The 27,330-nt window shown below is 41.3% G+C and overlaps 1 protein-coding gene and 1 long non-coding RNA gene across 19 annotated transcripts in view; one reads left to right on the top strand and one right to left on the bottom strand.

Annotated features, from left to right (window-relative positions):
* Positions 1-27,330, bottom strand: part of AGBL1 (AGBL carboxypeptidase 1) — a 487,401-nt gene that overhangs the window by 245,132 nt on the left and 214,939 nt on the right. The window lies entirely within an intron of this gene.
* Positions 899-13,659, top strand: LOC125698226 (uncharacterized). Its single transcript, XR_007379125.1, has 3 exons — positions 899-973; positions 10,464-10,620; positions 12,419-13,659. It is a non-coding gene; the product is annotated as an uncharacterized LOC125698226 (long non-coding RNA).

The following is a 27,330-nucleotide window of genomic DNA, read 5'->3' as shown; positions in this document are numbered from 1 at the left end:
CTGGTGATGTTATCAAGAGGGAAGAAGGTTTTGGAGAGAAGACATAAGGATAATACTGGGTTCAGTGGATGAAAAGAAGACATGGAGATAACGTACTGAAAATGAGATGTGGAGTAGAAAGGACATTTTGGATAAATCATTGGGCTAAACTCTAACAGTATCACTCTTCAGGAACACATAACAGAGCCGGTAACAAAACTAACCTTTCAGTTTCAAAGAGTGGGACTCACATTCAGGCTTGATCACAAAGGAAAGCAGCTTTGGTCATCTCAAACCAGCCCCTAACAGTTGTCTTTCACCATCACAAGCTCAGCAAGCAAATGGCTTTGAACTGTCAGCCTCTGCCTAAGGGTGATGGACAGTAAGAGATACGGTAACGCAGGACTGACGTGGTCTGGCAGAACTTTGTGTTCACCTCTGAAATCTGAACAGTAAGAGGTGTGCTGACTAAGGCGGTTTATTCACAGAGCTGTGGAAGAAGTTAATGCTTTCATTGTACACATGCTCCTTCTCTCTATCTGATGCTACTGCCTACTTCATTTTGCGAGTTTCCATTCGTGTTTTACCCATATTAAAACAAGCACTGCTGTAATGATAAACAACAAATGGTGAGCATGAAATATGACTGCTGACTTCACAAATGTACCCACAACTGAGAGAAGAATTCCATGAAGTATAGGAAGCAAATCAATATCTTTAGATGTGGAAAGCAGTCCAGTATGCTTTGCAAAAATACACTGAGCACACAGGCCAAATTCATAATCTGGTAGTGACATGCTAGGCACTGGTTGTGAAATGCTGTCGCCCAAGTATCAGCACTGCACATGCCTACTGTGTATATCAGATCCCTTGCTATGTGACTTGAATACCTCCCTTCCTCCCTGTTTGTCTCCCTTCTCAGGAATGCTGAGCAGAGAACCTAAAATCAGCAAGAGCAAGGAACGCTCAGCAAATTTTGAAAACAATGCCACAGGTAGGTAAATATCTGAGGAATATCAACCCCTTGTCTCCTTAGAATATTTTGCTTTTTCTTGTTTTTACATATGCACATACTGTAAAGCCTGTTTATCTGTTCTTTGCTTGCTCAACGAGTCTCCAAAGCCTCCTGTGCCCTAGCTATGATTCATTTCTGAATAATTTCATGTAAGACAAACAGCAGGTTTCCAGTTCCCCACTCTTGTCTGATATTGCTGGGCACTCCATCATTTGGAGACAATTTTTTCCCGCTAGTCTCAATCTTTCCTTTCCCCCCTTTCCTCCCCTTCCGTGTAAAATCATCGCTGCAACATTCTGACCCCTCCTAGCTTGCAAATCACTTTAAGTGGTGGATAGGTTGAGCCCCAGCTTTGTGCATGATGCATTTTGTTTAAGTTGTTCGTGCTGTTCCAACATCTGTCATATCCTCCACAGTAGTGCAATCAAACTGTCAGGGCTGAGTGAAGTTTCACTGATCCAATCTGCTCCTTCTGTGATTCCTGTCAAAAGTATCAGGAGGTGGTAGATACAGTTGTGTGCTCTTTAAACAACAGATCTTTATTTTTTGCACATTAGAGGAAATGTGATTGTTTCTCTTATGCACCCAACATAGTTTCTCTCCTTGCAAAGCGTGCTTGGAATTGGTTGCAATCACAAACCATGATGCACTTCCTGGGCTCTGCTGCATTCCTTTGGCTCTTCAGCCTTATATTTCCCTTTCCTATGTAAGGTCAGAGCACATAAACATCTCTCAATCTTGCTGGTGCCCATACTTCCACAATTCATCTTGGAAGAACCTGGGAGGAAGTTACTTCTTGGATCCTACATTATTATTATTAATGACGTGATTAAGTCATCTAAAGTTTGTGGGGGAAGGGGTAGGGAGTCATATTTTAATAAGCTCCCTTCCGGATAGTGCACTGTGAATGCTACTCCCGTTACTGAAACCGAAAGGAACTGATACTAATTGATATTATTGATACTAATCACCTTGACTAAAAGGAGGCAATGTTCTTTCATTACTTAAAAAGCAGGTACCTTTGATATACTTTAATAACTGACAGAATTAAGAAAGAAATGATTCCATCTGTGCTCTGTTAATATGCAGCACGTATTTTTAATCAGCTTTACAGCACTATGCACCTTTTCATTTCTGACTGAAGCTTTAAACTCTTGCTGTGAAATGGAAACTTATGGTTTTATGATTTAATACAAAGAACCTGAATTTGAGGTGAATAGCATGGTTCTGCCCCATTTCTGTGTTGACCTTATAGCCCATGGCTTTCCCATCAAGGCAGAAAGCCTTCTAATTACAGCGAAGCACCAATGGAAAATGGAACTTAGGATGCCACTGTGCCCTCCTCTCTGATACTTATATTGGCTGGTGAATCTTGCTGGGATGAAAAAGCAGACTCAGAAACACTTTGATTCATTAAAGAAAAAAATGTTTAAAAAAAAAAAAAAAAAAGAATCCTTAGATTATGGACTTTCGTTCCCCAGTGCTTCTGCCTCTTTAAAAATCTCCATCTCCAAACTTAACTGCTAGAAAAACATGTTCTGCTTTCCAGGATTTGCCATTACTTCCTTCAGAGCATCCCAGCCAAGAACTGGATGACTCTGCCCTGGGAATCTTCCCCTGAAAACTGTGATAGGGGTGAATCCAGGCCTCCATATAAGAAACTAAAAGGATTATCTCTGAGTTCCAGCTTGGAAGCTGAACTTTAAAATGCACACACATACACACCATGTACAACCAAAGATTAGGTAGTCAGGGGAGAAATAGCTGCTGCTTCTGAGAAAGAGAAAAATGTAATAATAATTTTGACTAAAACAATGAGTTCCCAGCCGTTATCTGAGGTTAAACTTTTAGCAGTGCCCACGTCTTTTACTTCAAAGGAAATGGGAGTTTGGAAGTGAAATACAAAAGGGCAACATTTGGTTGGCAAGAACTGGAAAATAAAAACATCTTTTTTTTCCATGTTGGAAAAAGAGGAAATTAAATCTGAGCTGGCCAGCTAGCACCCAAAATCCCCAATAGTGAGACAAGATCTTTTTGTAGGAGAGCTTGAGGTGAAGCCAATTCAATTAGTTCCCACAGTGTAACTGTCAAGACCCAAAAACTAGGTGGAATAATGAACTGATTAAAACCTGTAATTGCAATTCAATGGAGGAAACCATTAATCATGGAGATGGCAACATTCTTTCATTTCCAGTCTCTGCTCGGATGAGCTGCCAAGAAAAGGGACCATAAGGATAAAAGACTAATCTGAAATGGAAAAGAAACACCCTGGATAGACAGACATGTGCTTCCATGAGGGATCAGCAGGAAAGAAAAACCTTCTCTAGAAAATAAGAGGGCTAAAAAATGTACTGTCATTTTTTTCTTATTCTTTATTCCTCACCTCTCAGTGGTTATCACAGCACCTCAGAAAAGTTCACAGCCTGAGTGTCAGTGATGCATTGGACCCCACTCAAACCAAACTCAAAGTCATTTATTCCACCTTTCACTTCTTATGTTTCTGATATTTATTCCTCTTCTGCTACAACTATTGGTCTCACCTTTGCAATGGTGACAAACTGGAGGTGTTCCCAAAGCAGTTGTACCCACAACGAGGTGGGTATCCACTTTGCTAACTGGTAACTCCTCCAGAAATGTTTTGATGATGCCACCTGTATCTGTCCTGTTCCCTCTACTGATATCTCAGCTGCCACAGATGCTGCCATGGCACACAGTGCATTGCAGAGGGAAACAATGAAAGGAGCCTTCAATTAAAAAAAAAAAACTATTTTAATCAAAGGCAATATTTTGGCTATATGTTTGGAGATACCTGTGCTCAGCTAGATCTTCACACCTTGGATCTTTGCTTCCAAAACTTCACTCAACTCCTTTGCACCCTACTGGTCCTTCAAGATTAAGCCCATGATACCTGCAAAGTCACTCTCGCTTTTGCTAATCTACATTTTCCCCTTAGCTGGCTCCTTTACATCCTGCCTCTAAAGATAATTATAAAGGGAAGGGTTAGATTGGGGCTACCACCAAGATGGTGGATTTTCAGGTCAAGTTGGAATAAGAGTATGATGGAGAAAGGGAAATTGGAGAAGAGATCTGAAAAGCAATATTGCAAGAGAGCACAGCGTAGAGAACTGAACAGGAAATTAAATGCAAAGCAGTATGGGATAGGATTGCTTCACTTATGTCAAATGAGAAAGAAGTTTGGCAGAAAAGGAAAAAAAAAAAAGGTAATTATTTCATTTTCAGAACAGATTTGTCAGGGTGTAGTATTTTCCTACGGATGTTCCTTGTAACCTAAAATCCCAGTGAATGCTGCAGGTGTTGTAATTAACAACATCACCACTATGGGGCTCTTCTACAAGCAAGAAAGGTTCAAATCAAGGACATGCAAATTGTCCTACTGGGAAGAAGGCATGTGAAGAAGTAGGGTGAGAGAGTGAAAGCTTCTCGTAGCCTAGCAGACTTCTCCCAGAGGGCTCTGAAGAAGGAAAGCTTAATTAATTGTAGCACCATTGAAGCTCTGCAAAGAAAAAGCCTATTAAGTCATGAGCTCCATCGTTCGGGCTGCACTTCAGTTCCCAATGAACTGTTCCACGATAGTGTTCAGTGTCTCTAGTGGTGAGGTTTCTGGAAATACTGACTCACTGAAGCAGTTGCGTGTTGAACAGCAGAAGAGCACTGATACCTTTGGATCCAAAAGGGCATAGTTGCAGATCCCGTGGTTTCTAAGTCTCTTCTCAAGTACTGTTACTTTGATTAAGGCATAAAGCAAACCATGTAAGAAAACTAGAAGGTGGAATACAGGAACAGAGAAAATGGATTTTCACCTTCTCTTTGGCTAACACATATTCATTCTTCCCTCCAAAAACATCTTTCCAATAAGACAACTGCTCTCTGCTACAGCTGTGAGCTGCAAAGTGGTGACAGGTAGTCTTTCTGTCTCTCACACATTACTGTGGCAAGCAGAAATGTAGCTTATTACAGAGAAGCAGAATCTGAGCTGTTTGCAAAACTTACATGCTTTTGAACTCACTGGAGACAAACCGGGCCACTTTGCCAGCTCCCTCGCTTAAGAGTGAATAAATACAGATTTGAATTAATGTGATGCTTTAATGTGTTGGCTTATTCTGACCAAAATAAATTCTAGGAGCCAGTTTCAACTTCCAAGTCTTGCTCTAAATATGTATACATCCAGTATTTATTTAATATTATCCTTTTTTTTTTTTTTTTTTAAGCACTAATGATCAGCACAGTGCCCACCATCCAACCTATGCCAAGGAAGAAAATGGCCCCAAAACCCCACCTGATGTAAAGGCTGCAGCTTCCAAGTTGTTAGAACAATGTGGGGGTTTAGAAGTAGGCTACTAGCTCCAGGGACAGTTTGAGGAATGAGGATTTTTAGCATGAAGTTTGGGTGAATGTATTCCCTTGCTATGAGGAAATGAAGAGCTGCACTAAGCAATCCATACTTGGACTCAACAATGCTTTCCTGAAAGACCAGATGGGATATAAAAAATAAAATAAAATAGGTTCACTCACTCCCATCTGGAAATAGTCTTCCTAGAATTTTACTGAGTGGAAAACTCTGCCTCCAGGGTGCCCTGAGGCGTGATATTTTCACGGCACTTTCTGAATTCTTAGCCTTGTTATACTGAATAATCTCAACAAGATTCTCAGCAGCCTCCAATCACACAAAATTCATCTGCTATCACTTCCGGCACAGAAGTTTATCTCAAGCCATCTTTTTTTCTGACTTTACAAGAATAGGTGGGGACAAGCTACCTTATGTTCATCAGGGATGCACTCAAGCAGCACCTAGACACTTCTTGTGTGCTGAAAATCCACTATCCTGCTCCCTTGGAAGAAACTTGTTTTTGTAATCAGACCAAAAGGGGTACAGTAATGAGTCCTGTGAGGTTAAAGAGGCATCAGGATCATACTAAAGTAGCTGGGGACTTAAAGATAAAACTTTAGCACTGAGACAGACCTCCGAGGCTCCCAGGCCTTTTATATTCCCTGGAATATTCCCAGCTTCTCTGTTTCGGGGTCCTTGAAAACCAAACAACTTAAGACAGCCAACACCAAGATCCATTTCTAGAGTCTCCATGCTCTGCTCCTGCTTTTTCCAGGTGACTTCACCAGTCTTTTTGAAATCTCTAACACCCTTCTTGGTTCTCCAGAGATCATACCAGGATATGTTTATGCTGCCTTTCACTTCTGTTTTCAAGACCTTCGCCACATTTATTGATTTATGCTTTGTTTCACGGCACTGCATTTCTGCTGAAGGTGACCCCACGTCTCCCCAGACTGGAGTGTTACTCTTTGCAGGTCACGCTCTGATACCTGCCTGGCTCCTGTAAAACATCACTCTGAACTGCCCAATGGATGTTTTGACCAAGGAGTTCTGCTCATAACATGTCAAACAAGCTTTGGAAATGTGCACAGACTGACTGCCTTGACGAGGAGAAGCTGGGATTGTGTCAAGTTCTTTGAGTTTTAAAGGTCAACACATCAGCTTCTCCAACTGGCTTTCTTACAGCTGTAATTACAGCCCTTTTTCCCAATGTAATCAAACAAATATGTCTTGAAAAAGCATGAACTGGTGGGAAAAGATCTTCCTTAGAATTAGCACTGCAAAATTGAACTCCCTCTCTTCAGATGAAGAAATCAACTTTTGTCTTTAGGAATCAAATGATTGTGCTGTTTCTTGCCCTCCAGTTATCTACGACCTACTGATGGAGCTTGATGGGAACTGAGATTTCACAGAAAGTGTTCCCACAGATAGACTCTGCAACTAATACTTGAACTCATGATTAAGATGCTGATTTGAAAATGTATTAAGCACCAGTCACACCACTTTTAAGTTCAGTATTTGAAATCGATGTAGGAACCAAAATGTATTATTCTAACCCCAAAATTATCAGTAGTACCATTCAGAAGACAACCACACACCTCGAACAACGCTGTTACAATGTGACATACATACTCCCACTCCATAGTGTTAGCATCCTAAATCCCATTACTGCAAAACAATTTCCAAACTGAGATGTTTCTTTGATGCACCCAAGCCATTTCTGCTTGCACTGTCGATAGCTCAAAAAATAATGCCTTCCATCCATTTCTGTGGAAACTACAGCAGAAACAAAGAGCACAACAATGCTGTCTGATAGAGTAAATTCTCAGCTACAAAATGCAATTTTTCAACATAGTCACCACCATTATCTACATACTGTCACCAACAATGAACAAGAGCCTGCACACTGCATACAAATCTGCATGGCCATCTGGAACATGTCTTGTATTTAATTCTCTGGTGCCACTGCTGAAATGCATCACCTATCTTCCCACTGTGCTCACGTCCACTACTTTGTCTGCATAAACATTCAGGAAGCACCACGTGCACTTTCACGTCAGGCACCATTTTGTCAGGCTGCCCCTCTGCTGCCATCATATAGCAACATAATGTAATGGAATATTGTCGGGAGGATTCAATCTCTACTGCCATACCACCTCACCTGCCTCTGATGTCATGGGCCAAAGCGATAAAATAGGAGGCACTACTTTCAGAGCAGAACTCGTACATTTGTAGACAAAATAATTCCCTTGCCGATTCATATTCCCTGCAAGCTGTTTACAGATTGTGGTCATGTACCCCCAACTTCTCTCTTTCCTACACTTGATTTGGTTCACCACATCTCTCCTCCTATTTCTCTAATCCCTCCAGGGCAAGGCTTTATGTGCCTTTTTTTTTCCTAGGCTTCTTGTAACTGTCAGGAACTCTGGAGAGTCAGAATTGCACACACTATTAAAAGGTGCCACAAAGCAAAGCAGAAAAGCTAACAGTGTTAACAGTGTCAATGCTTAGGATAGTCTGAAAAAGGCACGGTATTCCAGTGGTATAAAAAGAACACAATCCTACAAACATGATACATACTGTACTGATATATATCTGCACAAGATCTGATCGTAAATACATCTTTATATATTCTCACAAAATTTCAGCATATACTTTGATAACGAAGAGGAACTCATGAAGAATGATAGTGGTTTGTTTATAAATTATGGTAGAGAGGACAGACAGTGAACAGGAAAATCTAATACAGATTTTCCTCCCTGAGAAAAAATTGCTTTGAAATATACTGGAGTCAGTGTGCTCAAGTCTCCATTTTCATACAATAACATGAAATACTTCATGATGGAATTACAGTGTCTATGTCAACACAAGACTTTATGAAGTGATGCGAAGCCATCAAATTAATGCTGAGACTCTTTGGCATGATGACTGAGATATATGTGGTGGTTCCCCTTATAAGTGGAAAGAAAAATCCATGGGAAACAGTACTATCTCATGAGTTTGTTAGTGTGAATTTTCCCTGCATGAAATGCCACCCCTTCTTCTGCATAGACTGCTGGGAGGAGGCCAGACCAGGCAGACGTTCAGGAGGGATGGAATACCAGACTTCACCAGCACCGTTTGGTGCAGTTATTCTTAGATGTATTTACTTCTCTTTAGAAAAGGAAAAAGCAAATTTCAATCCCCTCCTCTAATCAGAAATGTTTTCAGGATTTATTTCTACTAGCTAGAGAGCTGTTTAATCTCCAAAGAAGATAAAGTTTAATTCTTTCCTAAATTCAATAACATCCATAAGCTGTTGGCATATTTTTGAATTTATTCATCTTCTTCCTAGACTGACTCTGCACACACGAATCACCACTGAGCTCCAGGAGCCTTGTAGCCACCTGAAAGCTAGACCAAGAGCATCTCCAGTGACCCGTAACATCTAGTGATCCAGGCACCTTTTTCCTAGTATACCTCAGAATGTCTCTCTCCTTTCCTGAGGAATCACTCCCATTTCTCATCAACTCCAAACGAAACTCCAAATAGAAAAATATGGGAAAGAGACCAGACTGCAGTCAAGGTAGCATTCTGCCATTGTGCTAAATTTATGCTTCTGTGCAAATGTAGGTTTTGTCCTCTGCTCAGGTTTAGTCACTAAAAAGGCCAAGCAGAAAATGACTCAGTGGAGAGCAGCAATAGTTTCTACTGTTATACATGGGAACGAAGGTAATCCATTAGAAGGAAAATGAAAAGCTTCAGGATTACGAGCGGTAGAAAGTAAAAGAGTATATATATGGGAGAGGGCTGCAAGATAATGTCTGGAAGGGTAATTACTGTTTCCTCTCTCTTTACTTTCACATAACACAAGACCTGGAGGGCAATTTGCAATTAAGGGTTACCCAAAGAAAATGGACAAAAATGAATCACTATTTAGCATGTAATTAACCTGTGGAACTTAGTCCCACATGGTATTCCCTGGATAAAGAGCTCAGACAGAGCCCAGGGAGGATTAGGCACTACTAAGAAGAGGGATAGCATTTCGCGTTCCACTGGCTTGGATGAAAAATAAAATACAAAGGATATCAATCTTGCTGCTTCAGGGCCTAAGTTGTTCATTGTGATCAGCAGCAGGTAAAGCTCAGCAGGATGTGAAAGATACAGTACTGCCAATGAAAGCTTTCATGCACTGCCCTGCCTATTGGCTTCTACTTACTTACATCAGATGCTTATATGGCTCCCACAGTTCTAGTATGTGAGTTCATTACAATCAGTAACATATTCATCATCACAATAGCCTTAGAAGGTACAGAGGAGCTTTTCTCCCTGTTGTACGGAGTACAAAAAAAGAGCTTTCACAACTTGCTGGAGATGCAGAGGGAAGCAGAGCACTGCATGGCACAGAACACCCTTTTCATGCATCCTTCCTGACCACTGGACCCTACTGCACCCCACCCAGTTCAGATAGCTGGCTGTTAAAGGAGACAGGGTAGCTCCACTCCCATGACTCCTTCAAACCTCTGTGCCCCAGAGCTAAGCAGATAGTATAATTAAAGAGCATCCCTAGCAGAATCAAGCCATTAACCTCTGGTGACCAGTGTTTCAGAAATTCAGTTCTCAGGGGGTACCTCCCTCTTCGACACCGTTGATGCCCAGCACTACCACAGCACTTGGTCTGTCCTTTGGGCTGAATTCCAACTGGTAGTGCTGGATAACATAAGGCCTCTTAGCACGTGATGCTTCCCTCCCGCTGTGCCTTTATCTGTATAATTTTTAGCACACATAAGCTCACTTAGAACAAGCCCATGCAGCTGCTGCATGTTTTATTTACCTAAGCAGTCCCGGAGAGTGCAATGAAACTACTCCCATGGGTTGCACAATCTGGCAATCTTTTAAAATGACAGATGTACAGAAAGCGTAACTTTCCTCCATGCAGAGCTGGGTCACACATCTCCCTTTTTTAAACAGTCCTATGTGTACTATACCTCGTGTCATTTGTATATAATCATTTTGTTCTTTATATGTGTTTATATGCATTTAACTAATGAGAAGATTTATAGGTCTATCTCTGGTGATAATAAAACTACAGCACTCCTTTAATGTTCTCAGTCCCTTTTTTGTTTTAACCTTTTCTTGTAGCAGTTTCGCCCAAGATGGAAACTTAAAAGGTCCACCATGAACTTTGCTGGAGAAAAGAGTCCACTTTGAAGCTGCAATCCAATGAATACACGGGTCATTTTGAGCATAAAACATAAAGAGACATGAACCATGAAAGTTTCTTCTTCTCCAGTGATAAGTATGTATGAAGGGAAGGCTTTTTTTGCTACCTTTGGCCCGTTGTGCAATGCTTGTTTAAAAAATGTTCCTTGATACCGATCTCCAACTGGTGCTTCACTTATCTTGAACTCTCAAATGTCACCAGCTTTCAACTGGTGCTGCAAGATCCAACTTACGTAACTACAAAAGGAAAAGCTATTTTTTAATCAAGTCTCCTCTTTCTCTTCTTTTTCTGCCACTTGACTTCTAATACAAAAAAGGGCAAGAGCAGCTATACGTTCCATAGAATAAGACTACTCTAAATTTGGCCAAACCCCTATTAATTAGCAAATTTTATCTTAATACAGCACAAACTGTTAAGCAAATTTGGTTTGTAAGAGGAGGTGCTTCTACTTCACCGGGGCCATAGCCAGCTTTTCTACACAGGCTAGTAGATCCCAAAGAGACACCAACAGCATCCTCCAGGCGAGAGAGATGCTTCATCAGAAATACAAAGTACCTTAGATCTGGGATGTGGAAAGTGGGTGCTCACAAAGATTGTCTTTGCAGGGAGAACACAGGTGAATGCAAGCTGCAGATTGCATCATTGGCTTGGTGGTCACAGGGATGCACAGCTGAATCGTGCAGCTGGACAGACAGATTCAAGGATTATGATGACATCACTTTTTTCAGAAATAAAAAGACACAAATTCCATGTTCAGAAAGACTGCTAGGAATTATCAGTACTCTATGTTATTCCTCAATCTGAATCATCATCATTTTATTGCCTCTGAAGTTCACACTCTGAAAAAGTAATCGACTTTTTTAATAACACATCTCAGTACAGAACCAGTGAGCCAACATATTATAAGAGGATAATTATATGGGTAGTTCTTGCCTTTCTACTAGTGTCTTATTCTTAGGATCTAAACAGGGGACACACTTTCTATAGCACTGCTCATCTGAGCATATCAAAGTGCTTTATAGACGTTCATTATAAGTAATTACCAGCTGGCATGTGTGAATAATTTACAGAGTGGTAGAAGTGGAATTCCTATGGCTCTCTCACTTTGTTTCTCCGCTCTGCACTTTCTACCTTCTCCTTTGTTCTTCCTTCTGTTCCTGGCCATTGCAAATTAGGCATGTCAGTAATTTGAATATCGTTCCCAACCACATCTGTAGGTGCCTTTACCTGTAAATACATGGCCCTACATTTGGAAGCAAACCTAAAGCAGAAGAGTAAGGATGGAGAAGCTTTCCCCAAACCAGCTGTGCCAGTGGGCAGCTTTCTGCCTCCAGCTGCATTTCACCTCTCATGAACTGCTCCACCAGCACTAACCCTAACCCTCTTCCTCTGGTAAAATGTAATGGCAGCCAGTAAGCAGGTGTGAGCTACAGGGAGGGGAGCAAGAACATGGCGCTGAATTATTTCCACAATTACTTCCCACAAAAAGCCAGAGAAATGAACAGACCAGAACTCATTAAATTCAGCTACAGTCACTTCTGAATGTGTCTGATGAAGTCAAATACATTTTAAGCATTTGAAGATTCTTTATCAATCAACAGGAGAAAAAAAGATAATTTATTTTCAAAATTACTGTTTTCTTTCCTCCGTTTTCCGTACAGATTTTAAACAATTCTGCTCATTCGGTCTTTGCTTTTCATTTTTCTCAGTCAGCTTTGGGATTCTGTCCCCTAGGGCAGTCTACATTCAACAGCCGCAAGCATTTAAAACATAATTGTGAATTGTCATTATTGTCATAATTGTCATTTTGATACTGCTTTCTTTTTCTGTTTGTTTGTTTCCTACAGGATCTTAATTGCCTTTTTCTTCACAGATTTTAAAATAAAGTTGATGCTTGAGGGAGTTTAATGTTTGAAGAAGAAAAGAACAGTGATCTTCATCAGACACTCAGAAAGAAAAGCAACTCAGAGAACCAGAAGTGGAAAGGTGAAGCAAATGGCTGAAGGTGTGACACAAAGCCAAGTGAAGTACAATGACTGAGCACAAAGGTGGGAGCTGTCTACCAAGACAATACGAAAAGGTTGAGATGTTGAATAATCAGAAAGAAAAAAGGGAGAAGTTTCCTGGCAGGAAAAAGAAAGGGCAAAAGAGAAAGAAGAAGCACAATAACAACGTAGACTCATGCACACAGGAGGCAAAAAGACATTTCCAGTGATAGACCATATGGACAAAGATATAAACATAAGCGCAGATGGATTTCTAAGGCAACATGCAGAAACCAACCAAAAATTACAAGAGAAGAAATGAATGAGGTGAATTGTTTAAAATCTCTACAAAACAAAAATAAACATTTTGAAGAGAAAAAAAAAGGGGGAGGGGTGAAGGAAAAAAAAAGAATAACCTTTTCCAGCATAACAAAAGCATTCATTTTCTAAAAAGGCCACTTTCTGATACAATTTTTCCCATTCAGCCAACGTCAAACAGCTCTAGTTATGTTTCAGGCCCCTAGGGCAAAACGTAATCTGTGTTTGAAATGAGAACATCTTTGTTCAGACCTTAGGCCAACAGCAACCAAGGGATCTATCAGCGCTGTGGAGAAAAACGGCAGGAGGAGAACAGTGGACGAACATTTTAATATCTACAGTTCTTCATGACAACTTCAAATAATGCAGTGCATTTCCTTCCATTTCAACTGCTACAACAGCTTCTGCTGTAGGAAGGTGAGGACCATCCACGACATGCAGCTATGTAGCAGATGCAGTGCATGGTCTGTTGAGCCCTTCAAAGATTTTCTGGTCTTTTGCAAGCCGATCTCTAGTTGATCAGCCAACTCACTGCACGAGAATGGTATAAGCAGTTCAGATCTAGGGGTGAAAGTCCATAGCCATTTGATAAGCAGCTGACGGAAAGCCTCACCAGGCGGGACTGCCATCAGTATCTCTGTGCTCACTCTTTCTCCTCTGTACACTGCTCAGAACAGCAGTTTCACCATCCCAGTTCCTTCCTGGAGCCACGCAGCACAAAATTCCCTCTGTTCATTAAAGCATTCATTCAGGAGAATGGCTGGAAAGCCTGAGAATGCTGTACCATTTCAAAGCTTTGTGTCCAGGCTTTTTTTTTTCTGGCTGCCACAGCTGTGATTAGATGGAAGTATCACTTCGTAATCAGAGCTGCCAAATGGATGGATCAATAGAGAGCTATCAGCAATTAGCTCCGTTGTAACTGCCTGGCACATTTTTTATTTATTGAAGCAGGCAAGTCAAGATGCCTGGGGGATAAGCAGTTTCTGGCACATCAGGACATAAGGAGGAAGGGAGAAAAGGAAAGGCGTTGTTCCTTTTGGACACTACCCCTTTTCCCTCCCTGTACAGCTCCAAGGCATGTGAGCATGTGTGCATTACACACCATTACAGAATCATCTGATTCATAGTGGAGGCCAGGTGGCACAGCAAGCTAATGCATCCCTCTTCCACCTTCACAGTGGTAGACAGAATAAGTTTGCCAATCTCGGGATATTCCTATGTGGATTTTTGTTTGCTTCAAGACCTGTACGTTCACTTTCTTCACCCAAAGGAGTTTCCACGACTGAAAGAACTGGCAATGTCACAGAGCAGGATTTAGTAGAACTGAGAATTGCTAGAGGGGCAGAACTGGGAAAAACAGATATAAATCAAAGACTTGGATGCATTAGCAGTGCTACATGAAATGGCTGCTATGAGAATGGCTGGAAATATGTAAGTCCATACTGAGGAGAAAAACAACTGAGTAGAGCTCTTTGGAGACCTGGGACTAGAACAAGTCCATCCAGAGCTGCGAGGTAGAAAATTGCCGTGGCCTGTGGCCAGCCATATCACAGCTTTGTTTCACATTCATAAGCAAGAAAAAAACTCCGAACATTCTAATAATGAAACAAGCCACCTTATAGTAAGTGCTAATTTTTAAAATACGGTTTTAGCTGTATGATTTATCCCAGTTGCTTTTGCTCTTGTGGTATTAGCTGTTTCTTGAGGCATGATTGCTTCCAGTTTTGGAATGCATTATGTTCAGTTCAGCTTTGGAGATCATCCTACTGGAGAACGGCAGAATGAATTTTTAAAAGAGCCAGATAGTATTATTATTTTTACACTGGTGGTTACTATTCTTTCTCACAGGAACATCTCCCTGCTGGCACTACCGATCCAAGTCAGTCCTCATGCTGAAGGGCAGATTATTTGTAGTCTGTGCCTCTCCTACAGCTGTAAGAGCTCAACCATGAAAGGAAGCAATAGGCATCCTGTATCCCAGCTGCAGCTTTCTGCCTGTCTGCTACTTCACCCAGCTGGAGAAGTTTGGCATCGCTGCCCCCCGACTGAATTAACCCAAGTTCAGGCAAGCTCAGGATGAGCCTTCTCAGTCCCAATAACGAGGCCAGAGAGAATCATTTAGGATGCTGTCATTAGTGCAAATACATAACTTTTGAGTTCTTGAAGGTAATTTTGGCTGTTTCCATAGCTAATAAAGAGTCTGTTGTGTACTGACTCGAGGCAATTTCAGCAGGATATTTCAAGTCAATCTCAGCTAAGTCCAATAACCCCCCCACACCTCCACCTCCCTTATTTACGCCCTACAACTGGACACTGCAAGTCAATGATCATTGACAATATGACACACAGATCTACAGACCTAGCAAGTCTAATATCAACTTAACTGACAGCACCGGATCCTGGGTACAATCAGAGGAGAGGCAAATGTTCCAGCTGCCAATAGATATGCCCTTGGCACTGACCCTGTGTGAAACATCCTCAGCCAGAGGGAGCATTAGAAATCAATTGAAATTGTTTGGAGTGCCAAACTGTCCATACCTTTCAGCATCTTCTTCTCCTCCTTCTTCTGCTACAGGTGGTCCACTAATCAGAAACTCTTTTCTATGTGTTTACACAGCAAACAAATAAAGCTTTAAGGAATTAACAAGATGAGAGGTTTTTTTTTTATTTACTGACAGAATCAAAGAGCTCATCTCTTTTTCAAAGCCCACGGGGCCAAATGTTTGAAATTTCTCATTGATTCTGTGGTTTCCTTTTCCAATCTTGTTTGCAAAAAGCTCCTGAATTTTCTCCTCTGCTTGAGAAGGACACTTATAGTTGTCACTTTTGCCTACTCTGAGCATCCATCCTACCCATGAAAAGCTTTTCCCTGGAGTCAGAGAACACCTGATACTTGCCAAAGGGAAGGTTTGCAGTAAGGTTCTGCTCACAGAAGAGGGAGCAGAGACTTTGCAAGAACATGTTCCAGCAGTTCTAGCATGCTTAAACGTTCCCTCAGGGTGCGCTTCAGATGACTGAGAGGATCTCTGGCCAGACGACAGCTCACGCCAGGATTGAGTACCATCAGCAGGCAGAGGTTTAGAACAGCTGAGAATCAACCCTTAGGTCGCAACACCATTTGCCTATTCTATATGTGCAAATATCAATTAGTAGTGAATGCAGACAGTGACTTGCTTGAAGCAAACAAAAGCGACAGATCACATCCTAAAGCCCAACCAAGAGCTAAACAACAGCAACAATTTCACATTAATGTGTGTCTGTGCTGCAGCTGAGACAACTGTCCTAAAGTGCAAGGACCTCAGCTTTAGCTCTAGCACTTCATACTGTGAAGCCTTCCATATTTCACTTTGTAGACTGGCCAATGAACAGTTCAGCCATAGAAAAAGCACTGACTGTCTCACCCCTTTCATCTCCCCATAATCTGAATGTGAGAGCATGGAGAATACAGGATCACTATGAGCGTGGACTGGGCAAAAATGAAAAGCGAGAAGAAATACACTCAAAATAACAGCAGTAAATCTGAAAAGCACTCATTCTCTGTCTACGTAGCTGGTGGTATTGACAAACCATAGCTTCTTTGCTTTCTCCACAATTGCACCATCAACCTGACTTGTGGAAGCCATAAGAACTCTTTATCCAGTATTGGTATACACTGAGATTCAAAATCACTTTCAATGGCAAAATGCAGGTTTGAGTGCTCTCTCCAGCATCTGCTAGGTCTGAGAACATCAGCATCAAAAGATACTGCAAATGTGTCACAGTTCTTCATTACTCTCACAATAGCAGATAATCTCTGCTAAAAGAGCACAGCGATTTGCTGGTCAGAAACTTAGCTTAAATGGGACAAAGTACCACCGAGTTTGAGAATAGTTTGTTTCTTCAGCATGAGCTCTTGGGCACCCATCTTTGTAGATACATCTGTAACAAAGGACTACAAAAGGTTCACCAGAGATGCTGCAGAATTCAGTGTTTTAGCATCAGTGCTGAGTGGCGATTATCTCGTCTCACGAGTTTCCTTCTCTTAAGCAGAGACAGTTACGTTATTTGGAGAATGCCTAAAATGCATTTTTGAGAGGCAACTGTGAGCTGATGGATTATGGGAAACTGCCATCACAGGCACCAGAGCCATTAAGGCTGACTCAGGTCTGATTACAGTTTTGCATAGAGTAAGTGTGCATCTGAAGAGGCGTAATTTAAAGGCTCATTGCCTGCTTCCTACCCAGCGTTGTGTGAGAAGGAAAAGCTGCGCAGTCTGCCCCATTTGAAATCACCTGTTTGTGTTCTACCACAGAATTGTCTACAAAATCTCATAAACTACTAAGTGATGAAAATGATTGGCTCATTCGGAATTGCTGTAGAGCGATCAGCCAGCAAACTGCAAAAAGCAGGAATTGATGGAACATTCCCTGCTATTTGCTTTTTGAAACTTCTCTGAAGTCAGAAACCTGCATTTTGTTACTCTCACTTACCTGAAGATAACTAGGTGTTTTCCTATGCCCCTTCTTTTGCCGTTATTTTTCCCTGAAAAGCTACTTGCATGTCGTGCAATGCAGGATATCTATAAACCAAGAACTGGATTAGGTTTAGGGTTAGACGAATGTCACCTTCTACCACTGTGTGATAGAGGTTGCAGTGAAAGCTTTTTATTTCCATCACGACCCTTGTTTCTAGCTCTACTCCATTACTTAGGAGCAAACTCATTCAGTCACAGCAGTTAGGACTGGCAGAGCGTGTTTGTCCTATTAACTTAGATGCCGGCTCTATTCTGATCCAGATAGAGAGCTGAACAGCTGATTTAGGCTGAGTTTTCACACGTGTGGGCCAGCAGGCCCTTTAGTTTAGCAATACATCAGAAGGCAGAGAAAGATTTGGTTTTCACTTTGAAAATTCAATTCCTCACCAGGTTGTGATAAGGGCTTGGGTTGGTTTTGAGGTGTTTGCTTTGTGTTTTTACTGGTAGAGCACTTGTTACAGAGAGAGACGGCTTTTAATTTTGTCTAGCTTCCACATGCCAGTGCCAAACAACACCCACTTTGACAGCATCTCTTTCTTTCCTTCCTGCCAACATCTACCTGCCAGCCTCTGCCATGTTGTTCTTTTTAATCCTCGAGTCCTTATTTTCTCTACTGTCAAACACCTCAAGCTATAAAGACCTCAGCCCTTAAACATATCCAGAGACTGTCAGGTCACCAGCAAAACTGCAGCTCTAAATAAAACCATCTTCAGTCCAACAGCCAGAAATTAAAATGCACTGTGAATCTGTATTTGCATGAGCAAAGAAAAAGTCCAAAATGCAACCACTCTTAAATTCTGTACATACTTAACTACGCTCTGGGGCATTTAGTATCTACAGGACACTGACAAAGCTCTTTGCATCCTGCCCCAACTCACAATGTCTTTCTGTGATTCAAAATCCAGCCCAGGAATCTGGAAGCATTCACTTTCTCCTCAACCAGCACAGTACAGTCACATTCATTTCCTTTCCACAAGAAAAGAAAGGGAGTTTTGCAGTCAGGACAGCAATATCCTGACTGCTGAGCCAAGTCATTTGAATTTCACTTTACAGTGGGTTCTTGGAGATGGTCAGGAGCATGCAGTAGCCTGGGTCACCACAGAGGCGATGGCTCTACTGTTGTCCGTACCATAAAGCTGATCATAGAGAGACTACCTTGGGAATACACAGTCTTCAGTTTCTTTTCCTAACAATTCACTGCCAGTAGGAAATTTCTGGTAGTTACAAAAAGGAGCAAGGACTACCAAATTTAATAGGCCTTCTCTCTTTCTATATAACAATGGATTTCCTTTATTTTTTTCCTAAGCTACAGACTTGGCTACTGGAGATAGCTGACTTGTGATGAGAGCAAAAAAGGAGTGACAGGGTATTCCACAGAACCACGGAATAATTTGAGTTGGAAGGGACCTTTGAAGGTCATCTAGTCCAACTCCCCTGCAATGAAGAGGGACACCTACAACACGATCAGGTTGCTTAAAGCCTGGTCTACTCTGACCCTGAGTGGTCAGGGTATCCACTTCTCTGGCAACCTATTCCAGTGCTTCACTACCCTTGCAATATAAAAAAAAAGATCTTTCACTTGGATTTGTTGAACCTCACGAGGTTCTCCTGGGCCCACTGCTCGAGCCTGTCTGGGTCTCTCTGGATGGCATCTCATCCCTCAGGCGTGATGGCTACAGCACACAGCTTGGTGTCATCCACAAACTTGCTGAGGGTGCACTTGATCACACTGTTGATGTTATTGATGATGGTATTACTGACCCCTGAGGGACACCACTAATCACTAATCACAGACTTCCACCTGAACACTGAGCCTCTGAACACTGCTTTCTAGGTAGACTCTTGCAACTAGTTCTTTGTCCATCAAACAGTCCATCCATCAAATTCACATCCTTTCAATTTGGAGAGAAGGATGTTGTGTGGGACTATGTCAAAGGCCTTACTGAAGTCCAGATGGATGACATCAGTGGCTCTTCCCTTGTCCACTGATGCAGTTGTGCCATCACAGAATGCCACAAGGTTGGACCTGCCCTTGGTGAAGCCATGCTGGTTATTGCTTATCACCTTCCTCTCTTCCATATGCCTTAGCATAACTTCCAGCAGGATCTGCTCCATGATCTTCCCCAGCAGAGGTGAGGCTGACGGGCTGGTAGTTTCCTGGATCATCCTTTCTACCCAAATTAAAACAGGGTGTGACACTGCCTTCTTTCCAATCACCATGGCACCTGACTGCCATGACTTTTCAAATATCATCAGGAGTGGCTTGGCAACTACATCAGCCAATTCTCTCAGGACTTTGGGATGTATCTCACTGAGACCCATAGACTTATGAATGTTCAGGTGATTGTGAACCTGATCGTTACTTACAGAGGGAGTGACATTGCTTCCCCATTCCCCACCTTCTAACCCCAAACTACTTGATGTTGGACTAGATGGTACTTAAGGGGTGACATTCAAAAAATAATCTAAAATGATGCTGTGGCCTGAATCACGTACGGCCTACTGAGATCAAATGGACCATTCATCTGAAGAGACTACAGCGGGGACAGGAGGGAAAAATAAAGGAAAATGGAAATAATTTCATATGAAGAAATATCTTCCTTAAAACAACCAAAAAGGCTGGGAGCCATAGTTGGAAGCACCAGGCAATTTCACCGCAGTTCCTCTGGGAGCTGGTTGTTTTCCTGAGACTTCTAATTAATTATACATGCCAGTGAAGAGATATAATGTGGCTTTGAATAAAACAAAAAATAAAATTCGGAATGAAGAAGAGATAAAAAGAGGAAAGACAAAATGATTTTGTTAATCTAAGCTTGAACTAATTTTACTTTAATCAGAAGCTGACAGGAAAATGGCAAGCCCTGCTGCTTGTCACACTCAGCAGAGATGTCCCCATTGTCTTTAACTGATAAAACATTTCACTGCTGACCTCCAGTGGGAGGAGAACATTTCGTTTAGTGCTGTCGAGTGCAGTTTCAACAGATCTCAGTACTTATTACAATCTGCTCCGTGGCCATCGCTCCATGAGCCTGAACAAAAGGGATTTGTCTGTCTAAATTCTTTTATTTTTTTAGGGCAGGAGAGGTATACTGCTCTTATAAGCTGCAATGACCTTCTCCACGACAAGGCCAGAGCAGGCAAATATGAGCTAAAAAAGACTTTTGGCTCACTGAGACAAAGGTGAAAAATCTTTTCTGTTACAGAAATTTCAAATGGTTGAATATCAGATTTCTGCCACAGAAATCTCAAGTATTCTGATCCGCAGCTCTGTGTGAAGTACGTAGTTCACAGAAACCATCTCCATCCTCTATATGGCCTCTTCCCCTTGTTTAGACCTTCTAGAATGCAGCCCACAGCTGGTCTCCATTTATTGAGTTTTATTTGGATATTTCCAACACAAAAAACCCTGGTTGCCCTTGACTCCAGTTACCAAAACAAAAAGAGAACAGCAATATACCCCAAGAGCCAAAAAGGTGTCAGTCCTCCCAAGCAAAACACAGAAGTCATCATAGGAGCAATCCCCTCCCATCCCCACAAGCAGATGCACTGTGTGCTTTGCATTCTGAAAGCAAAGGATAATCCCAGCTACTCTGGACCAGAGCTTAGAATTTCTTTTTCTGCCAAGGACCCTTCTTAAAAAAAGCATTTGACAGAAGCTCAAATGCCTCCACTGAGCAAAACTATAGTAATAAAGTGTAAGAAGAGTGCTTCTCTCTTTTCTCAAGTAGGACTTTTCAAGCAACTGGAGACTTTAGCTGAGAGGTAACCTTTCAACTGAATCTGAATATTAACAGGCAGATAGTCTGGATCCTGGAGCATACATGATAAGCTGCCATGCAAAGGACTGCCATCTGCATCAGTGTTGATTATGCTCCTAGACCACTTAGGGGATGCCCTGCAGCAAGTTCTCACATAAGGGGAAGAAATATGTCATCAGAATAGTCAGCTTGAAATCAAAAAGAAATGGTAACAGTACCTAGCTATCATCCCTCAACATGCTGCTATATGCTTGCAAGACAACAGTGCAGGATAAAACATCTATGCTAGACTGAGTAATTGTGCCTTAGATAGCAAAGACACAATCCCTTCATTTTCATTTGTACCAGGGCACTCCATCACCTACCTTTTTATTATCAAGCACTTCTCAAATAGGGGTAAGGGATCGATTATTTTCTCTAAACACCACACAACACCAGCTCCATTGCATGCTTGCTGGGTTTTCAAGCAAGCACCTCTGAAATTCACCTCAGATATAAAAGGATGATGCTACATACTTCAAAACGCTCATTAACACTCTGATTTGCTTTGATTTTTTTCAAAAATATGGAAATGACAGGCTATAATTTCTGAATATTTTGCTGATTAGTACTGGCACATCACTTCCTCTCTCCTCATTTTGGATCCACCCATCCGTGCTCTCTTGCCTTACCTGTAATCTGTGAGCTACTTGTGAAAGAGTCAGTCCTTCTGTTACAAGTCTGCACATTACCTAACACAGCAGGACCCCAGCTCACAACCAGTTCTCTTCTTCTGAAGCAACTGCTAACAACAGCAGCTTGCCCACTATCATCTGGACTGAGTGCCTGTTTGTCCAAATCTCATTTTGCAGTAAACCTAGAGACAGGACTCGTCTCTGCTCTGCAAAATTTGTTTTTCTTTTCCTCCCCATTTCCCCCTGGCTGCTATTCATCAGCTGAAGCCTAGACCAGATGTGCCACTGGTCTGATGCCCATTGGCAGCTCTTATGTCTCTGTAAAACAAGGGCACTGAAACAAACCAGCTTAAAAACAAAAAGATTGTCTGGGACAAACCAGAAATAGCAACAGCTGGATATGAACAGTCACGTAAGGAGGGATGGATTGAAACCACCAATTAACCTCAAGTAGGTCAAAGAGCTATTTGAAGGCTAACACATTCTAGTCATAGATGACAGGGGTTGAATTTAAAGCAATGGCCTAAAAGAGGAAATCGTTCTAACACATGCCTTCAGAATTGTCTTAGTATCTCTTGTTTTTTATCAAGCCATATTTCTATGCACAGCACTGTGTCTCTCAATGCGGCAGCAGAGACCTGACATCTGCATTTAAACTTAATGTATGCAGAGTATGGAACCCTACTTAGTTGTCATTAGCTATTAAGATCATGGCTGCTTGAACTTCCTTTTCACTCCCTAAAAAAAACTGTCTGGAATACATTGCTAAGCAAAACTTTGTAGGACATCATGTTCTGTCCTAATTAATGGCTCTCGATTTTGATCTTTGCAGATCTGTTCGCCCTACCAGATTCCCGATGGTGCAGGTATTTCTCCTTACAAAACAATTTCAACCTTTCTTATTTCAGAATGTCTCTCACTACCCCATTTTTTCTTATTTCAGGTATGTGCTATAGACTCAAACTCCCTGACGCTTTTTTACCACCAAATTTCTAACCCATGATGCATCCACATTTTTATCCATTGTCTTTTGCATAACACACAAAAATTAAAATCTACAGTGTGAGGTTTATCTCCCCACTGCTTGGGATTTCCAAGTTGCAACAGAACTGTGCTCTGCGACCCCACATTCCACCAAGATAAGCACTACAAGAAGTGCCTGTCACCTGTCCATATATTAAACTATTAATACAATTTCATAAACAGCAGCCCTTCTGTGTTTTTTTAGTTCTTTATTCCTCCAGCATGTTTAGAAGTGCATGACTACTGAAACGTGGGCAGCTAAAGAAAAAACACTGTAAAATGCTGTTTTGTTTGTTTTTGTACCATACCTAAAATTAATGCTACCTCCTGTTCTTTTGAAATATGAATCAACCTTTGTTCACAAGATTGGCTAGAGTCCCTGGGTTGAAGCAAGAAATAATCAACAGGCCTCTTCTGTCCTCAGTTCTGCTCACAGGCTGAGCCTCTCAGATTACTAGAAAAGAGATTTTAAGAAAATGGGGAAAAATGTTCTGTGACAGAGATCACCAGGGCTTTTTTCCCCTTTTTCCCTGAGCGTTTCGCAGTTTAGCTTTCCACCAGTCACAAGCAATATCTGCTGCGTCGCTGCTGGCCAGTTTCTCTGTAGGTCAATGCACAGCTGCTTCTGCAGCCCCTCCCCAGCACCAATCTTGTCACTCAGGTCAAGGGATCTACATCTGTTTCATTGTGCATATGATGATGCCAGGCCAGCCACAGCAGTAAAGGTGACAATCTGTCTAGGTAAATCTACATTGATACAAAAAGGAGGCTGTCCATTGGCAGGCAAACAAAACAGAGTTCCCTCCATATAAAAAACAAAGGGACAAAATGCTATTTTCTCTTCCAAATTACAGTGTGAATAGATTGCTGTTGTTCACCACTATGATTCTAAGAAGGTATCATCTTCTCTCTACAACAGAGCATCCTTACAATCTCTCTGTCAAATCTCTGCAAACCACAAGTCAGATGTATGCCTGTGGAGCACACAGATTCATGCACTTTTTCTGAAGACACCGTCTGCCTCTCCTTCAGCTTCTGGTACCTTTCTCCTAAGCTGTCCTTAAGCAATTCTGAATTTCTCAGGAAGAGTCTTTTAATTCTCCTAGCATGGCCTCCATTACCTGCTCCACAAACAAACCTTCACATACCTGACAAAGGAACCCTGAGACAGAGGGAGAATCCTAAGAGTTCTGTGCAGACTGTGATGCACGAGAGCTGCTGCTTCACCTTCCCCAGCTCAAGAGAGGTAAAAAGAAAGTCAAGGCAAATCTGAAAAAGACAGTATCTGTTGAAGAACAAAAAGAGCAACAGTACTCCAGAATTCCACACTTCCACCTCTAGCACAGGACCAAGATAAAGAGAAATAGACAAGAGTTTCCTGAGGACAGAAGCACTCTTCTTGCAATAGCTGATAAAAGTAAGGTGGGTTGTCATTACCTTCTTTTGCTTTAAGAAACCTTTTCAGTTCACCAAAGCCAAATGGCATCAGGGCTAACACACAGACACATTCTGATCATTCTGTTCTGTATTTCTTTCACTGTCTGACAAATGAGATGTTACTTCTTAAAGTGTATTCTCTACTTATCAGACTGGCTTCTTGTTTCACATTGGGTTTGCAGACACTGTAAGGAGTCAGAGTATGATGGAGTGCCAGTTAATGCTCAAATAAACTGTCTCCGAATTCTAAAGATGAAATGAAAAAAAGAAAAAAAAGAAATATGTCTTGTACAGCTAAGTTAAACTTTATCCTCAAAGTGATGTACTTCCTTCTGGGAGCAGAATTCATTTGAAAGAATCTTCAATCTGTTCTCCTTGCAAGAGGAAGGGGATGCGACTCCAGCTTTGCTCTAAAGGTTTTCAGTCATATATAGAGAAGCAGAAAAAATCTGGACTACTTGGTACTTTGAATCAGCTCTCCAGATATTCTTCTTACTAGAGTACTTTGTGCCAGGCAGGTCACTCTGCAAAGCGTAATAAATTTCCTTCGTAGTATTTGTTAAGTAGAACATGAATTAATTCCCCACCCTCTATACTGGAAACATATTTCTGGGACTATTCACACTGTATTACCTTGTTATCAATATTCTTTTTGAATGCAATTAATCCTACTTGAGATTCCAGTTATCTACTGGAAATCCCTTTTTGCTGCATGACAAAGGGATGCAAGACAAAGAGCTGGATGTACTCTTCTTGTTAAATGGGGACTCTGCCAGTTATCCATCAGTTTGAATTAATGATGTCACCGATTCTCAAAGGTATTAAACTGGCCCTTCTGCCTGGGGTCAGGCTTACCATGGACATTTCCATATAGTCCAGAACTGTGGAGCTGATGTCTATGGGACGATACAAGACCGTAAGGTTTTCTCTGCATCTACAGCTGTATTATTTCACAGAAACTCACGGTACATCCAACTTGACCAGTATGTGGCTCATGGTTTTGCACACACTTCCTTCCTCTGCTACAGGTTTTGCTACAAAATTCTATTCCAAACGCAGTCATATCGTCCTCTAATTAGAGATAATGCAATTAACTTCACATGCAGAAACTGGCAGATGTTGCCTATAAAGCAACAGGAGTAGTTTGGCATAGGAACATTTCTTACAGCTGATCTGTGAGCAGATCATCTTATTTGAATATGAACAAAATACTACTGAACATTAACTTGCTCTAGAGTTACCCAAGAAGCTACAGAAAAAAAAAGAAAAAAAAAAGTAATCTAAAAAGCATTAAACACAGATCTGGAAAATGCACTGGAACTCATTTGTTCCTCTACCTCTTGCTTTTCAAGCCACAGAAACTGCAAGAATGTGCAAAGGCTTGGATTACAATTCATAATAGTCATGGGAGAAATGAATTGGTAAGCAAGGGACAGGTGATGAGGTGAGAAATGCAGGGAGGTTCATCACAGAGTTCTGCAAGTTATCACATGGATAGGACATCCAAATACACAGGTACACACACTCCCCACAGCTATGTGTATGAGTACTTAGGAAACTATCACACTAAATGTATCTGCTAATGCAAAACGAGGTTTGTAAAAATACAGGATTAACAACCCAGAGCAGAAATCCCATCTCCACTGCATACAGTCTCTGACAAAAGTCACACTGGCTCCTAAGGGCCAGGTTTTCATCTCACTGGAATCTGTGAGCTGGTTTCATTCAGATCAAATAAAGAACTGGCAGTAGAAGATGAAGTTCTGTCTTAACCTTTGCAAGTGAGACACAGAGCTGAGTTATGGGACCCTGATGAGCTATGATACACACTGGCTGAGTAGCACGAGTTTGGTTTGACCTGAATTTTTTGCAAATAAATTGTACCTTTTTTTTTTTTTTTTTTTGTGCCACTTAAATGAAAATCTTAATCTCTGATCAGTTTTGCAGAAATTGGATTGCGATGGTAGATTGTGCAAAAGGCCATGAAATCGACAAACCCGTAAATGGGAGCATACAGTAAATCTAATAAAAAATCTTATTCCTGCTCATGTTACTACTAAATCTTCTGTCTCTTTTTATTTGGTAGAAGGGAGAGATGGCTTTTCAGACGGTAGGTTACTTGTCTTTTAACAATGTATATTTCTAATCTGGAGAGAGAGAGCATAAAGAAGGAAAACAAAGCAAAACAAAACAAAAAAACAAAACAAAACAAGAAACCCCATCAAAAGACAAGCAAATCCTACAGTCTTTTATTTTTTTTCCCCTGCAGATCATCTGCAGATATTTCACTACTTCCATGTTTTCTCAGTGCATTTAGAAAGTCACTGGAACATGTTAATGGCCTGGTGACCAAGTGGCCATTGGGAATGAAAAATGAGCCAGCAATGGAAGGACGGTGTGCAGCTAATGATTTCCTACAGGAGCTGATTAAACATTGCCCTTCCATCTCTTGCCACCTAATTCCTTCCACAGCTGATTTATGGAATAAAACCCACCACGTATGGCTCTTGCAGCTTTGCAAGCCAAGCCAGCCAGTCACAATTTAGCACCACAAGCAGCTTTTCCCTAGCTTCTAATTTTCTTATGGAGAAGAAGAAAAAAAAAAAGAAAAAAAAAAAGAGTATGGAGAAAAGTCACTGCATTGTCTTTGCTTAAAGGATTGGGGGGAAAGGAAATGAGGGAAGTCAGACCAAAAAACCGAACAGAAACATAAAGGAGGGCACCAGGTTCAGCACTTGGGATTCTGTTTATGAGAGGATCATTACTTCACAGAAATCATTATCCTTTTCAAGGCACAGAAGAAGACAAGTTCCTATAAATGGAATCTGTCTGGTGCTATTTCAGTATGTTTAAAAATAGCTCTGCACCTCATTTTCCCTAATGCAGCAATGCCTGCTGCTAGGCCTTTTCCAGTTAAGGATTTACAACATTTCTTGAAAGACTGATAGGGGAAATGTGCCTTATTTCTTTTTATTATTTTTATTTTCGATATGCCTTATTCAAGAGTAGGCTCTGTTCTAGAAATAGAGACATAAAGGCAGAACACTGAACCCACAGAAAGGCCTGCTGCAGCTCAC

This window comes from Lagopus muta, chromosome 10 (assembly GCF_023343835.1).
Source record: "Lagopus muta isolate bLagMut1 chromosome 10, bLagMut1 primary, whole genome shotgun sequence".
Lineage (NCBI taxonomy): Eukaryota > Metazoa > Chordata > Aves > Galliformes > Phasianidae > Lagopus > Lagopus muta.
This window is presented reverse-complemented; position numbering and strand designations above follow the sequence as displayed.